Source organism: Electrona antarctica (assembly GCF_951216825.1).
Source record: "Electrona antarctica genome assembly, chromosome: 3".
Classification (NCBI taxonomy): domain Eukaryota; kingdom Metazoa; phylum Chordata; class Actinopteri; order Myctophiformes; family Myctophidae; genus Electrona; species Electrona antarctica.
The window spans coordinates 27,630,081-27,647,841 of NC_136808.1; the positions used below are offsets into that span (position 1 = coordinate 27,630,081).

At 43.5% G+C, this 17,761-nt stretch overlaps 1 protein-coding gene across 1 annotated transcript in view; it reads right to left on the reverse strand.

Annotated features, from left to right (window-relative positions):
* Positions 1-17,761, reverse strand: part of cemip (cell migration inducing hyaluronidase 1) — a 143,141-nt gene that overhangs the window by 100,747 nt on the left and 24,633 nt on the right. The gene's annotated exons all lie outside the window — the stretch shown is intronic.

The window sequence follows — 17,761 nt, forward strand, 5'->3', positions numbered from 1 at the left end:
AGATTCAGTAGAACTAAATGTCAGGGAGGGACTAGTGGAGAAGAGATCCAGTAGAACTAAATGTCAGGGAGGGACTAGTGGAGAAGAGATCCAGTAGAACTAAATGTTAGGGAGGGACTAGTGGAGAAGAGATCCAGTAGAACTAAATGTCAGGGAGGGACTAGTGGAGAAGAGATCCAGTAGAACTAAACGTCAGGGAGGGACTAGTGGAGAAGAGATCCAGTAGACCCCAGGTGTTTTGTATGTGTCTATGGAGTTAACATTACTCTAATAGACCCCCAGGTGTTTTGTATGTGTCTATGGAGTTAACATTACTCTAATAGACCCCCAGGTGTTTTGGATGTGTCTATGGAGTTAACATTACTCTAATAGACCCCCAGGTGTTTTGTATGTGTCTATGGAGTTAACATTACTCTAATAGACCCACAGGTGTTTTGTATGTGTCTATGGAGTTAACATTACTCTAATAGACCCCCAGGTGTTTTGGATGTGTCTATGGAGTTAACATTACTCTAATAGACCCCCAGGTGTTTTGGATGTGTCTATGGAGTTAACATTACTCTAATAGACTCCCAGGTGTTTTGGATGTGTCTATGGAGTTAACATTACTCTAATAGACCCCCAGGTGTTTTGGATGTGTCTATGGAGTTAACATTACTCTAATAGACCCCCAGGTGTTTTGGATGTGTCTATGGAGTTAACATTACTCTAATAGACCCCCAGGTGTTTTGGATGTGTCTATGGAGTTAACATTACTCTAATAGACCCCCAGGTGTTTTGGATGTGTCTATGGAGTTAACATGTGCAGTGCCACGCTTCCCCTCGCGTTGCACACGACATGGAGAGAAAAGCAGTTCCACGAAAACGGCATGTTTTTAATCACTCGCCATCGTTTTAAACTCAGACAAGCTGTCGGCATCGATGTCACTGATCTGTCATTAAAGCGCTGCTGCCCTGAGTTAGCATCGGGTTACTTTGTTGTTGGAGTTTTCTACCTGTTGCACTAAGAGGGGACACGAGAGAGGAAATATGAGATGGGGGGGGCTCCTAATTCCAAAAGAACACACGGCACAGGCCTGTGGGGAACACGTGCCAACCACAAACACACACATGGGCGGCGGTGGCTCAGGGGTAGAGTGGCTGGATGGTAAGTGCAAGATTGTGCAGGTTGGTTCCTTGCATGGTTTCCACCGCCATCGGTGTATGAATGTGTGTGTGTGTGTGATTGGGTGAATATAATGCACAATCTATGTAAAGCGCCCATAGATCCAAACAGAAAAGTCCTATCTGATTGAATTAAACAACGTCAAACTCACCAACATTGCAGCTGTACGGAAAGCTTGAATTATTCTCTTTCAATCTGTAAAGAGTTTGTTTCATAAACATCCACCATAGACATGTTATGAGATACTTCCTGTCTTTGCAGGTGATTATTTTTGTGTTGGAGTTTGGGAGTGCTCGTTGAATATCACTCAACATACCACCTGTTTAGAAATTGCACATAATGCAGGAGGCAGCAGGACGGTGCTTTACTGAAAGCGAACGTATTAAATATCACCTACAAGGAATGTCTTGTATATATATAGCACAGCAGCAGTGAAGTATATAGCAGAATAGAATATACAGTAGATATATATAATAGAATATATATATAACATAATATACGTATATAATAGAATTAAACAATATTACACAAGACGAGAGGGGGTGGTTTAACGTCATTAATGCACGCCTGCGATGCTGCAGGAACGAGCCCGAAGGGCTAACGTTAAACCACCCCCTCGAGTGTAATATTGCAATTATACAACAGTTACCCTTAAAACTAAGATTTTTTTTAATGACTACAAATGTCCCAAGAAACTAGCTAGCCTAGCCACCGAATTTGCTGCGCTATGGAAGAACAGAGCAGCTGAATTATTTGTTTTGATTAGGTGTGGAGTGGTGCTCGTTTGAACCACGGCTAGAAGGCTGTTTAAACCAATCAGATTGCTTCCTCGAAACGACCTGTTGTATAGAATATAGCACAGCAGCAGTGAAGTGACAACCAGAGACCATACAGAGCATTTAGCTAAGTGCTGCACATGCTTAACACACAGAGGAAAACAAGATAGCACATTGATGACTATACTATTACTTCACACTAATAGACAGGATATTTGTTTCTCCTTTAGGCCACCTAAGGATACATGAAACAACACCTTCTCGAGATAGACAGACTGCCCAATAGCTGAGACAGAACCGTATTTAGCAACTTTTTTGCATTTGTCTTTTGCAATCCACCCAATTGCAGACCCCTGAGCACAAGTTTATGGAAATGGCCCAGACTTCCAAATACAAGGACAATAAGCACAGACACACACACACACACACACACACACACACACACACACACACACACACACACACACACACACACACACACACACACACACACACACACACACACACACACACACACACACACACACACACACACACACACGAAAGCTAATGTGCCAAAGTGGTAAGAAGCCTGAGAGAGAACTTTAGCAGTGTAACCACCTGCCATGCGGAGCGTTTTTGAAGGTCACTCCATCCATCCATCCATCCATCCATCCATCCTCGCCCGCACTCATCAAATGTTCTTCCGCTGAGTGCTTCAGGCGTAGTCGACCGTACTTAGGCGTAGCCGGGCGCTCCGCTAAAGTGCAGAGGTTTAGAGATGAAAGGCCACCGGGAGTGGAGTTTAATGGAGCCAGCAGCGCCAAACTACTAAGAGTATCCCTCCAATTAAGGCCATGTCATTTTCTGTGATTTGAAATGGCATCGGTTTTTCCTTCAATTATTATTTTTTTAACGCACTAGACCATTAAGGCTGTACTATACGGTAACGGTTATGGGTGACCTTTGCTACTTTGTGAAAGCTTTACCACACCAGGACTGCACTGTGGAATCTTTACCACACCAGAACTGCACTGTGAAAGCTTTACCACACCAGGACTGCACTGTGGAAGCTTTACCACACCAGAACTGCACTGTGGAAGCTTTACCACACCAGGACTGCACTGTGGAAGCTTTACCACACCAGGACTGCACTATGGAAACTTTTTACCACACGAGGACTGCACTATGGAAACTTTTTACCACACGAGGACTGCACTATGGAAACTTTTACCACACGAGGACTGCAGTCACTGCACTATGGAAACTTTTACCACACGAGGACTGCACTATGGAAACTTTTACCACACCAGGACTGCACTATGGAAACTTTTTACCACACGAGGACTGCACTATGGAAACTTTTACCACACGAGGACTGCAGTCACTGCACTATGGAAACTTTTACCACACGAGGACTGCACTATGGAAACTTTTACCACACGAGGACTGCACTATGGAAACTTTTACCACACGAGGACTGCACTACACGAGGACTGCACTATGGAAACTTTTACCACACAAGGACTGCACTGTGGAAGCTTTACCACACCAGAACTGCACTGTGAAAGCTTTACCACACCAGGACTGCACTGTGGAAGCTTTACCACACCAGAACTGCACTGTGGAAGCTTTACCACACCAGGACTGCACTGTGAAAGCTTTACCACACCAGGACTGCACTATGGAAACTTTTACTACACGAGGACTGCAGTCACTGCACTATGGAAACTTTTACCACACGAGGACTGCACTATGGAAACTTTTACCACACGAGGACTGCACTATGGAAACTTTTACCACACGAGGACTGCACTATGGAAACTTTTACCACACAAGGACTGCACTGTGGAAACTTTTACCACACGAGGACTGCACTATGGAAACTATTTACCACACAAGGACTGCACTATGGAAACTTTTACCACACGAGGACTGCACTATGGAAACTTTTACCACACAAGGACTGCACTATGGAAACTATTTACCACACAAGGACTGCACTATGGAAACTTTTACCACACAAGGACTGCACTATGGAAACTTTTACCACACGAGGACTGCACTATGGAAACTTTTACCACACAAGGACTGCACTATGGAAACTATTTACCACACGAGGACTGCACTATGGAAACTTTTACCACACGAGGACTGCACTATGGAAACTTTTACCACACGAGGACTGCACTATGGAAGCTTTACCACACCAGGACTGCACTGTGGAAGCTTTACCACACCAGGACTGCACTGTGGAAGCTTTACCACACCAGGACTGCACTGTGTCCACTTGTGTTCCACTTAGGAGTCAATGAAAAATGTTCACTAAATGTTCACAAAAACTATAATAAAACTAAGCTATGCTGACAGAGAGAGAGAGAGAGAGAGAGAGAGAGATATTTGATTTGATTTTAAAAGGTCCTTTATTACGCACTGCCAGATAATACAGATCAAAACCAGGATCTTAACTACATGCCAGTCTTGGATATATAATCACAAAAAGAAAAAATAAATCACAGGAACAAACCCAACCTTTAAAAAGAGAGATTGGGGAGGGGGAGAGAGAGAGGGGGGGGGGGGTGAGAGTGAATAAAGTTCTCTGAAGTGTCATTCATGTCTCCGTTGGTCCTTGGTCAGTTGGAGTTCTCTTCCTAATTGAGTCAGTTAGCGCTACAGAAGTCTGAAGAGAGCCTCAGTGAACACAGGGAGGCTCGAGGCCTGTCAGGATCAAGTCAGAGCGCTTTGTGAGAACAAGCACGATAACGGAGTCAGTCAGTCAGTCAGTCAGTCAGCCAGTCAGTCAGTCAGTCAGTCAGTCAGTCAGTCAGTCAGTCAGTCAGTCAGTCAGTCAGTCAGCCAGTCAGTCAGTCAGCCAGTCAGTCAGTCAGTCAGCCAGCCAGTCAGTCAGTCAGTCAGTCAGTCAGCCAGCCAGCCAGCCAGCCATCATGGTAGCACTCCTTCAGTGAACAAGGCTCGTTGAAGGCAGATGGAACCAGCTGTGGATGATGTGGCACTCAATCTATCACTGGAATTCTTGGCCTGTAATTCATTTAGCGTCTCTGATGAAGAGCTCTGCTAATGGAATTAGCGTAGACATAACGCACACACAAACACTGCCATGCTCACTCACGCACGTATGCACGCACACACACACACACACACACACACACACACACACACACACACACACACACACACACATGCACATGCGCACACGCACACGCACATGCACACACCTCCAGCATAATTTGCAGGGTCAGAGAGTGAAATGCAGAATATTGAATGAACATTCTTCAAACAACAGGCTAATTGGTCAAGGAATTAAGAGCGCTAAGAATACAGCCTTGAGAGAAATAGACATGCAGTTACAAACTAACCACTGTAAGAAATAGACACCGCACACCTGGCGACTGGCGTCTACTTAACATGCAGCTCCACTTAATTAGCATTATTTTTTATTTTTTCCGTTCTCCAAAGCCTGAGTCACAGTGGCTGACGAGGTCTCGCTTGGCAGAAGCCAATAGTCAGTAAGTTCCACTCTCAGCTTCCTTTCTGTATCTCTTTTGAGATGGTCAAACCATTTGCAATTCCTTCATTCACAAACATATGGAATGATTCAAACCTTTAACCTCATTCACCCAAGGATCAAAAGCAGCCAAATAAATCCTGGTAGGATCTGGTAGGGGGGGGGGGGGGGGGGGTCGTCTGAAAGAAAGTGATTCAGAACAAACAAAATGAAAGGTAACACCGAACCAGCGTGACAGCTGGAGCCGTGACAGGCAGGCTGGATGTAGAGTAGCAGTCTCTCTATCTCTCTCTTTCTCTCTGTATGTATGTGTGTGTGTGTGTGTGTGTGTGTGTGTGTGTGTGTGTGTGTGTGTGTGTGTGTGTGTGTGTGTGTGTGTGTGTGTGTCAAACCATGACTGATTGACTTACGTGAGAGGGAATTAAAAAATCCTCTACGAGTAACAGAAGATCTACAAAAAGAAACAGCGCTTGTCTCCTCTCCTCTCGCCTGTCTCGTTTTTCTCAACAGCAGCACTTTACGTCTGTCCTCGCTCTCTTTCTCTCTGCCATGATTCTTTCTCTGTCGCCCTTAAACACACACGACGTGGTGCGACACACACGCACACGCGCACACACACACACACACACACACACACACACACACACAGCCTCTCCTTAAATCACAGGCTCTCTGCTGTAATGACAGCGTAGAGAGAACGCAGCCTGGTGGGTCTGGGGTTGTCAAAGTGCTACTTGGAGTTCTCAGACTGCTCTAGACCTGCTCTGCGAGGACCCACTATTATCCAGGCCTCAATGTGGAGTGTCTTTGTCCTTGTGGTCACAGACTGTCTGAATGTGGAGTGTCTTTGTCCTCGTGGTCACAGACTGTCTGAATGTGGGGTGTCTTTGTCCTCGTGGTCACAGACTGTCTGAATGTGGAGTGTCTTTGTCCTCGTGGTCACAGACTGTCTGAATGTGGAGTGTCTTTGTCCTCGTGGTCACAGACTGTCTGAATGTGGAGTGTCTTTGTCCTCGTGGTCACAGACTGTCTGAATGTGGAGTGTCTTTGTTATTTCCAGGGAGAGAAAAAAAAGACTGGGGTCGAGTCCACTTCAATTCGGCATACAGTAGTGCAAACATCGCTCACTCTCTGCTGATTTCTGATCGTCTGCACCTTTGTTAAATTGACGCACACACACACACACACACACACACACACACACACACACACACACACACACACACACACATGCACACACACACACACACACACACACACACACACACACACACACACACACACACACACACACACACACACACACACACACACTCCTCTCTCTGTGACTCTAATTAATTAGTCTCATGTCCAGCAGCTGTGCCTAGTTTCTCCCGGTGGATCCTGCCGGGAGCTGCCTATGCCACTTCCAGTCTACAGAATGTGGAGTGTCTGTCCTCGTGGTCACAGCCGATGCAGAATCCGCTCATCAAGGTCAAGAAGCTTTGACACTGCAGTACTTAAACACTAAACTACTGTGTGTAGTACTTAAAAACTACACTTAGTCAGAGAATATTATCAGGATAATGTCAAATCTGGGAATAAAAGGTGTCTACTAACATATCCCACATTGGTTTCTATTCAACACCCTAGGGGAATTTTTGACAGCTGCTGAAAGTTGGGGTACCATCAACAACCAATATAAGGCAAAATGTTCTAAATTTCATCATGCTTTAAGTAGCATGTGACGTGTCAAACTAGGGGGTTTTCATGATTCTGAATCCATTCCAAGCATTAGTTTTGCACGAAAAACACTCCTTGGGCTAAAAACAGCAATAGCCGTCATTACAAATGTGATGAGCTCAGCACATTTGGGCACAATTTTGGGCAAGTGGCTATGCACTTAACCCATTCAGGACAGGAACCCCTTTTGGTGTTTTAAGCATTGTTATACTTTAGCTGTTGACAAATAGCAGATCTACAAGCTCACAAGCTTGAAGATCTGCTATGTTTTGAAAAATCTTGAAAATGTGGCACAAATCTAATATATATTATAGAGCGAATCAGAGCGAATGTTTTTTAACTCAAATCTTTGCTTCTGGGGGGTCCCTGAAACAACATATTTTCAGATGGGGTCGGCGGCCAATAAGGGCCTTTCTCGGCCCCACCCTTCTCCCATTGTTTTTATTGTGTTTAGTTTCCAAGATGGCCGCAGCACCAGGAGGGGGTGGGGTCGACATATGTCCTTACTGGGCTGCATTCACTAATTCAAGACACCTTACCTGTCTTGCGTTTGTCTTGTGTCTGTGTTTAATGGCCGCTCCAATGCATTTCCAATGGAAGCCCATATAAACCAAACATTTTGTTTGATGGGGGGGAGGGGGCAGAACACATCCATCAAAGCTGTGTTCAGACACAAGTCAGGTGTCAGACACAAGGCAAGTGTCTTGAATGTCGACCCCGCCCGCTCACCTCCGCCCCACCCCCTCCTGGTGCTGCGGCCATCTTGGAAACTAAACACAATATAAACAATGGGAGAAGGGTGGGGCCGAGAATGGCCCTTATTACATATATTTTTTGGGAGTCCTTGACAAGAAAATGTTTGAGAACCACTGATATAGAAACATAGGGTTTTTCAGAAAACTGTCAGGACATTCGTAGAATCTGGTCTCAGTCCTGATTCTGAATGGGTTAAACAGTAAAGTTAACTAAACCCTACATTAAGTTGGCCGAATTCACAAGGGTGCTACCATGCCCCCCCCCCCCCCCTCCCCCACACCCCCCGTTTTTGTTCTGCACTAAATATCTTTGCCAAAAATAGATTTGTCGCTGAATGCTAGCTCCTGAATAACGGTGCTATGTTTTTGAAGTGCTTAACAAAACAGAGAAGCAAAGGGAAAAAAAGGATAAAAAAAGCCACCTAGAGAATTTAAAAGACAAAGTGTTTTGCATATTGTTCAAGTTGTTTGTTGCAAACAGGCAATTACCTGCTGGAAATGAAACCCTGTGTGTTGGTATATCATGCATTGTGAAAATGGATAATTGCCTGTCTGTCTCGCACACTCAAGCGGCGTCTTTGGGCGTTTGGAATTGAAAAGAACGTTATTGTGTGTGTGTGTGTGTGTGTGTGTGTGTGTGCGTGCGTGCACGTGTATTGTCCATGGGAAGACAATGCAGTGCTCTGGTAATGTTTCTGAAGGTTGAAATGCATTGTGGGAAGAAGAGAGACACGGTTGGTTTAATGTCTGTCAGACTGAATGAATGTGAAGGAAGGAAGGAAGGTCTTGAAGAATGCTGTGCAAGTTTTGCGCACACACACTCCCTGGATGCCAACAATGAACTTTCCAGAACGGCATGTTATAGCGCCACCAGGAGGCCGACTTTTGTAAAACTCCCGCAAATCGTTACACAGTATCTCTATAGTCATGTGTTCAAGACGGATCTGTCCGATATTTCATATTCCATCCTAATTGGCTAACATTGGCCTTGAAAGTTTGCAGGATTGGCCCGTTTTGAACAAAAAGCCTCAAATCATGAACGCAGCGTGCAATTTACGTGAAATCTTTCATGACTTTCCTACTAGGCTGAGGAATATATCCCACCCTTTTAACATTGTCCTGTTATAGCGCTACCAACAGGTGGATTTTTGCTTGGAACAAAATGCCTCAAATCATCCAATTGCCATCCAAGGCGTGAGAAGAAATGGCACCCTTTTCACATTGACCTATTATAGCGCTACCAGGAGGCCACAACCTGACCTGCCCTGGTGGAGACCTGGGGCACTTCTACTATTATTATTATTATTATTATTATTATTATTATTATTATTATTATTATTATTATTATTATTATTATACCGCTAGTGGTGTTTAAATAAATAAATAAAAGGAACCTGAGGAAGAAAGCTGTGAGATAGAGATCGACAAGAAGAGACTGAGAAGTGAACACAAAGCTAAAATGTCATCGCAGGAGAGAGTGTGTTTTATGTGTTTTATTCAGACTAAATGTCAGCTAAATGCCACCAGCGTCCACCTGGGATCTGTATCTGTCCTCGGGACACACGGTGCGCTCAGGAGTGGACGCTCCCATCCGTCTGTATAGGAAGGGGCTTTCACACGTGGCATAGAAATGGTCTCTCTCTCTCTCTCTCTCTCTCTCTGAGAGCAGAGAAGGGGCTTTAGGGTCAGATACTCGTCAAGCAAACCCAAAGAAATGAATCTATTTGGATTAACCAACTTTCCTCCCTGCATATTCATTGTTGCCCTCATATTAACAAACAATCCTCCCTGCAAACAATCATAAAATGTTCTACTCATCAAAATGCACATTAAGTGTTTGCGTTTGTGACATCATCAAGTAATGATTTATGTGGTCCCTCTCATTAAGGCCAGGCTCCATCCAGAGAGAGAGAGGGAGAGAGGGAGAGAGGGAGAGAGAGAGAGAGAGAGAGAGACAGAGAGAGAGAGAGAGAGAGAGAGAGAGAGAGAGAGAGAGAGAGAGAGAGGAGAGAATGACAGAGCGTCATAGTGAGAGAACAGAGGAACAATGCCAGGAGACCAGGAGTATAGACCAAGAATCTAGCAATGATCGTCATGACGACTCCAGTGATGCACGCACGCACATACATGCACGCACACACACCCACACACGCACACACACACACCGATGTCATCATCACAGGGACCAAATCAATGACGGATTGCACACCTGACGGAGAACAAATCATGATTGTCATGGTTTCACTGATGTGATGTCAGGAACAACTAAATGGTTTCACTGATGTGATGTCTGGAACCAGTAAATGGTTGCACTGGGCTGATGTGATGTCAGGAACAACTAAATGGTTGCAATGGGCTGATGTGATGTCAGGAACAACTAAATGGTTTCACTGGGCTGATGTGATGTCAGGAACAACTAAATGGTTTCACTGATGTGATGTCTGGAACCAGTACATGGTTTCACTGGGCTGATATGATGTCAGGAACAACTAATTGGTTTCACTGATGTGATGTCTGGAACAAGTAAATGGTTTCACTGGGCTGATGTGATGTCAGGAACAACTAAATGGTTTCACTGGGCTGATGTGATGTCAGGAACAACAAAATGATTTCACTGGACTGATGTGATGTCAGGAACAACTAAATGGTTTCACTGGACTGATGTGATGTCAGGAACAACTAAATGGTTTCACTGGACTGATGTGATGTCAGGAACAACTAAATTGTTTCACTGGACTGATGTGATGTCAGGAACAACTAAATGGTTTCACTGATGTGATGTCTGGAACCAGTACATGGTTTCACTGGGCTGATGTGATGTAAGGAACAACTAATTGGTTTCACTGATGTGATGTCTGGAACAAGTAAATGGTTTCACTGGGCTGATGTGATGTCAGGAACAACTAAAATGGTTTCACTGGGCTGATGTGATGTCAGAAACAACAAAATGATTTCACTGGACTGATGTGATGTCAGGAACAACTAAATGGTTTCACTGGACTGATGTGATGTCAGGAACAAATAAATGGTTTCACTGGACTGATGTGATGTCAGGAACAACTAAATGGTTTCACTGGACTGATGTAAATGTAATCTCATTACAAGAGTCACAAGAGGAATGGAAGAAAATGTCTTCATTCTTTCAGTCAAATCTGCATTCTGAATTAACACATTGACTGCCACGATTGTTTCAGCCTCTGTCCATTCATGTGCCATTAAACTAAGCCTAGCCCATTAACGGGTATTAAGGGTACCCATTAGGGTACATTACGGGTACCCATTAGGGTACATTACGGGTACCCATTAAAGGGTATTTTAAAGTGAATTTGCTGACAAAATGGTTGGAAGTGTGAATGTATTGCTTTAGAAAACACACTCAGATCTCCATCAGAATGTCAAGGCCATGAGGCTGGTCGTATTGGACTAGATCTCCATCAGAATGTCATGGTCATGAGGCTGTATTGGACTAGATCTCCATCCGAATGTCATGGCCATGAGGCTGTATTGGACTAGATCTCCATCAGAATGTCAAGGCCATGAGGCTGTATTGGACTAGATCTCCATCAGAATGTCATGGTCATGAGGCTGTATTGGACTAGATCTCCATCAGAATGTCAAGGCCATGAGGCTGTATTGGACTAGATCTCCATCAGAATGTCAAGGCCATGAGGCTGTATTGGACTAGATCTCCATCAGAATGTCAAGGCCATGAGGCTGTATTGGACTAGATCTCCATCAGAATGTCAAGGCCATGAGGCTGTATTGGACTAGAACTTCATCAGATGGTCAATACAACCACGCTGGTTGTATTGGACCAGCGGCAGTACAAATAGTTTTTTAGCTAGCATCTGGACACCTCTGCACTTTATGGAAGAGAGCAGGTGTGTGTATGTGTGTGTGTGTGTGTGTGCGCATACGTGTGCGTTATATCTGCATATTTTAAGTTGTAATACGCACACACACGCACACGCACACGCGCACACGCACAAGCACACACACACCCACACACACACACACACACACACACACACACACACACACACACACACACACACACACACACACACACACACACACACACACACCTGCTCTCTTCCATAACGTGCAGAGGTGTCCAGATGCTAGCTAAAAAACTATTTCCCTGCCAAGCATGTTATTACATCGACACAGCAGGCTCTGAGCGCAGTAAATACACCCCCCCCCCTCTATTTCCATACGAATGTTCTCTCGACATAATGTGCGTTCTGAATACCTCCATAATGCCCACCGCCGACCGCACTGCTGTCATTTCTCAATTTTATGCGTGCACAGACCTGTCTGCGTGCACAGACCTGTCTGTGTGCACAGACCTGTCGCCGCTCTCACGCAGTGCGGCGAGGCATGGCAAGCGACTGACTGCACGGGGACGATCGAGGAGAAGAAGAGCGTCGACACACACACATACTGTATATGCACAGCGAACACACATGCACGCACACACGCATGCACACGCCTCGACCAGTTTACAGCCACATCATTTGATTGTAGCTCATTTGGAATCCTAGCAGCGGCAAGAAGTGACACGTTGAGCTGTTGTGCATGAATAAAAAGGTTATTTTTTTTAAGTCAACACATTTGGCAAACAAACTTGGCATCAGAGGAGTCATTTCAGAAAGAACCACCGTTCTGACCCGTGTGAAGTAAGTGGTGCAACTCCGTGTGGGGGTCCCCGGGGTCACTCTGATTTAATGGATTAAATAACCTCGGGCCCTCAAGGTGTTAATATGTACAGGTTCATCCCATGTAATTAGAATATTTTGTAAAAGTTCATTTTCTTCCGTAATATAATTAAAAAAGTGAAACTTACATATATTCTCAATTCATTGTGCATAAAGTGAAGTATTTAAAATCTTTTTTTGTTTTAATCTTGATGATTATGGCATACAGCTCATGAAAATCAAAAAATCCTATCCCAATGAATTAGAATTTTACGAGACCACTAAAAAATATTTTTTTTTAAACGAGAAATGTCGACCATATGAAAAGTATATTAATGTATGCAGTTAATACTTGGTCTGGGCTACTTTTGAACAAATCATTTCATCAATGGGGCGTGGCATGGAGGTGATCAGCCAGTGGCACTGTTGAGGTGTTATGGAAGCCCAGGTTTGCTTTGATAACAGCCGTAAATTAATTTGTATTGTTCAGTCTTGTGTCTCACACCTTCCTCTTGACAATACAACCTAGATTCTGTGTGGGGTTCAGGTCAGGCCAGTTGGCTGGTCAGTTACACCAGCTACTAGTAGTTTTGGCTCTGTGGGCAGGTGCCAAATCGAGCTGGAAAGGAAAATTAGCATCTCCATGATATACTGAAGCACAATTTACTCTAAAAAGATGGCTGTTGAAACCTGTGTTAAGTTTTAACTGTCAGTGGATTCAACACCATAGCAGATAACATGGCCTAAATCATCACTGTGTTTTGTCATGTCCAGAGTCTCAACACAACCATCTATTGATATTTTACAGCACTGTGTGCCTCCGTACATTGACAAGCTTTATGTTGATGCTGATCTTCCTTTTCCAGCAGCGTGTGTTGAGACTCTGGCATGACAAAACATTATTATTATTATTACAGAAGACAATGAACTTTTACAAAATATTCTAATTACATGGGATGGACCTGTACAGTATGTGTGTGTTAGGCTGCACAACAGTGACACTTGGTTTTGAAAACCAACCAAATGCTATTTTCGTGCTCGGACACATGGCCAGCCAGCAAGGGACAGACCCATCTAGACAGCCAGAGACACACAAAGCTCCTTAATGAAGTGGTTGCACCACTTAAAAAATAGCTTACCACTTAAAGGACCACTTCTAAAATAGCAAATAGACCGGTGCCCCGCTGTAGAGCGGTAACGAGTCGGTAACGATGGAAGTTGGAGATTCATGCCCCACCTGGCTATATGCAATACCCATTGTACCCGTGTCAGAGTACCTGTTCCACCCATCTCTCTGTGTCCCTTTTATGCCCATATATGGAGATGTCTTTATCGGTCTCTCTGTGTCCCTTTATTCCTATATACTGTATGGAGTTCTGTGTCGGGCATGACCAAATATGAAGTGTTGTGTAAGTCTCTGTACGTACAGACATACAGAGACTTGGAGCATTTATAGATAGATAGACGTCACATGTGGACGGACACTTTGGACGGGAATCGATTGCAGATTAATTAATGTGCAAAAACAAGTCAGAGTTAATTAGGAACAATATGCATAAAATAAGTGGATTTGAGGGTAAATGTGAACACTAGGGTGTGTGTGTGTGTGTGTGTGTGTGTGTGTGTGTGTGTGTGTGTGTGTGTGTGTGTGTGTGTGTGTGTGTGTGTGTGTGTGGTTTCTCACCTCGACACCAAAAAATAAACTAATAATTGCGTTATCATCCAGGGTGTTTTATCTAATTACAGGATGAGGAACAAAAAAAACCTGATAACCTCTGGGACACACCGTCCTGTCACGCACGCACACACACACGCACGCACGTGCACATGCACACACACACACACACACACACACACACACACACACACACACACACACACACACACACACACACACACACACACACACACACACACACACACACACAGCTTCAAATCTGGACTAGGAGAGCAGCCATGAAAGACAATCTAGTACTCCCAAAACCCGGTTTTGGGACGGTGTGTGTGACGGCGTGCGTGCGCTCGCGCGTGTCTGCTGTGAACTGGTAAAGCAGATAAAACAGTCAGATCGGTGATGAGTGTGTGTGCGTGTGCGTGTGTGTGTGTATAAAACAGTCAGATAGCTGATGAGGACATTTGGAACCTGAGCTTATCAACAAGATGCTGATACAACAATACCCTCTGAGTGAGAGAGAGCTTTGTCTGGGTGTCTCTCACCCTTCAGCCCTCTGAGTGAGAGAGGTGTCTGGGTATCTCTCACTCTTCAGTGAGAGAGGTGTGTCTGGGTATCTCTCACTCTTCAGTGAGAGAGGTGTGTCTGGGTATCTCTCACTCTTCAGTGAGAGAGAGGTGTGTCTGGGTGTCTCTCACTCTTCAGTGAGAGAGAGGTGTGTCTGGGTATCTCTCACTCTTCAGTGAGAGAGAGGTGTGTCTGGGTGTCTCTAGCTGTTGCCAGACCTACGAGACAGGCGCAGCCGTTTTCTGCTGTCTGGGCGTGTCTTTTCCGGGTTTTTAGACAGCTGGTGGGTGGAAATTAAGCTCCACCCACGCGGCTGACTGCGTTTCCGGGAATCTGGCCGTTGCGGCATTCAGCCACGTGGGTAACCCTTTTTTCCATTTTTATTTATTTTACGGTACGGTAATTACCAGGTAACTACCAGGTAATTACCTGGTAATAATAGGTAAGTACCTGGTATTACCTGGTAACAACCAGGTAGTAGTTATAAGTATTTACCCATTAATTACCTGGTAATTACATGGTAACTTCCAGATACATTACTCAGTAATTACTATGTAATTACCAAGTATTACCCAGTATGTATAACTATTTACTGTATAATCTCCTGGTAATTATATGGAACTTACCATGGTAAATTACACACTGGTTGCCAGGTAATTACCAAGTATGTTCCTGACAATTACCAGGTATTTATACGTTTCTACTATGTAATTACCAGCTAACTACCCGGTATTTATAAGTATTTACTCTGCAACCAGGCACGATAACCTGGTTGCAGGTACTATAGGTATGTAGGTACTATAGGTATACCAAGTATTTTCAACAACTACCAGGTATTTACTCTGCTACCAGGCAAGTTACCCAGTAGGTACTAGGTATTACCAAGTATTTTCCTGATACCATGTAAATACTACAAGGTAGTGTTTACATGGGTACTACCCATGAAACACGTGGGTAGTAGCCTACCAGGAAATTACCAGTTGTTACTAGGTAATTTCCTGACAACTACCATGTAATTACCTGATAGGTACCCAGTAAGGAAGGAGGAACTGTACTGTAAAAGGAAGCGTACAGCGGTACTACCCATGTAAACGCATGGGTAGCCTACCAGGAAATTACCAGTTGTTACTAGGTAATTTCCTGACAACTACCATGTAATTACCTGAGGTATCCAGTAAGAAAGGAGGAACTGTATTGTGAAAGGAAGTGTGCTCTATTTCCATGATATTACCATGTACCTACCTGGTAATTGTAAATTATATAATCCTCCCCATTACCCATCAGGGTGTATTTTGAACTTTGAACTTTGAATTTTGAACTGGCAATAACTGTTAATTACCAGGTATTTACTGTGTAAATTAACAGGTAAAACCTTGCAAGTTACAGTGTAAGAAAGGTGGAACTGTACTGTGAAAGGAAGCGTGGTTTGTTTCCATAATATTACCCTGTACTTTCACTGTAATTGTAGATTCTAAACATCCACAATTGACCATCAGGATGTTTTGAACATGTTACCTGGCAATTACCAGGTATTTACACAGTAATTAGACATTTTCACCACATACATTTCCAAAACGTTAACAGGTAAAACCTTGCAAGTTACCGTGTAAGAAAGGTACTGTGAAAGGAAGCGTGGTTTGTTTCCATGGCATTACCATGTTCTTTCCCCATAATTGTAAAATTACCAGGTATTTACACAGTATTTAGTAGATTATTACCCAATAATCTTGTGTTTACCCATGGGTGTGAAATTATATCAGGGTGTGATAACGACTAACACAAAATGATCAGTGTCGTTGGTGGGCATCCTCTCCACTCCAACACGTGTCCATAAGTCTGCTTCTCCCCCTGGATAGCACGTTATTATTACACCACCACCCGGTGACAAATAGCAAAAAAAAAGCCTTATGTGATTATAATCTACAATTGCCAGGTAGGTACATGGTAATATCATGGAAATAGAGCACGCTTCCTTTTACAGCACAGTTCCTCCTTCCTTACTAGGTATACCTATCAGGTAATTACATGGTAGTTGTCAGGAAATTACCTAGTAACAACTGGTAATTTCCTGGTAGGCTACTACCCACGTGTTTCATGGGTAGTACCCATGTAAACACAGTGAATACAGTTACCATGTTATTACCTGGTAGTTGTCAGGAAAATACTTGGTAATGACCTAGTACCTACTGGGTAACGTGCCTGGTAGCAGAGTAAATACCTGGTAGTTGTTGAAAATACTTGGTATACCTATAGTACCTACATACCTATAGTACCTGCAACCAGGGTATCGTGCCTGGTTGCAGAGTAAATACTTATAAATACCGGGTAGTTAGCTGGTAATTACATAGTAAAAATAAATACCTGGTAATTGTCAGGAACATACTTGGTAATTACCTGGCAACCAGTGTGTCATTTACCATGGTAAGTTCCATATAATTACCAGGAGATTATACAGTAAATAGTAATAGTAGTAAATAGTAATAGTAAATAGTATTACTGGGTAATACTTGGTAATTACATAGTAATTACTGAGTAATGTATCTGGTAGTTACCATGTAATTAAGGGTTACCCAAATATAAATGTAGAGAGAATATATGAATTAATACACATACATATATTTCTATAAATGTATGGCCAGTGAATATATTAATGAATGTACTGTATAATTATTTCTGTGCTATATCTACAAATATAATCGTACCCCCTAGGCTAGGATCGGAAATCGGGGCAGATCACGTCATTTTCAAATGATCGGAATCGGATCGGGAGCCAAAAAACGTGATCCCTAGTATCACTATCATCATATATATATATCCATATCATGATATTGGACTGGATATTGTCTGTGATTTGGGATATTGTACTATTGCGATATGGCATAAACGTGTTCTATAAAATATA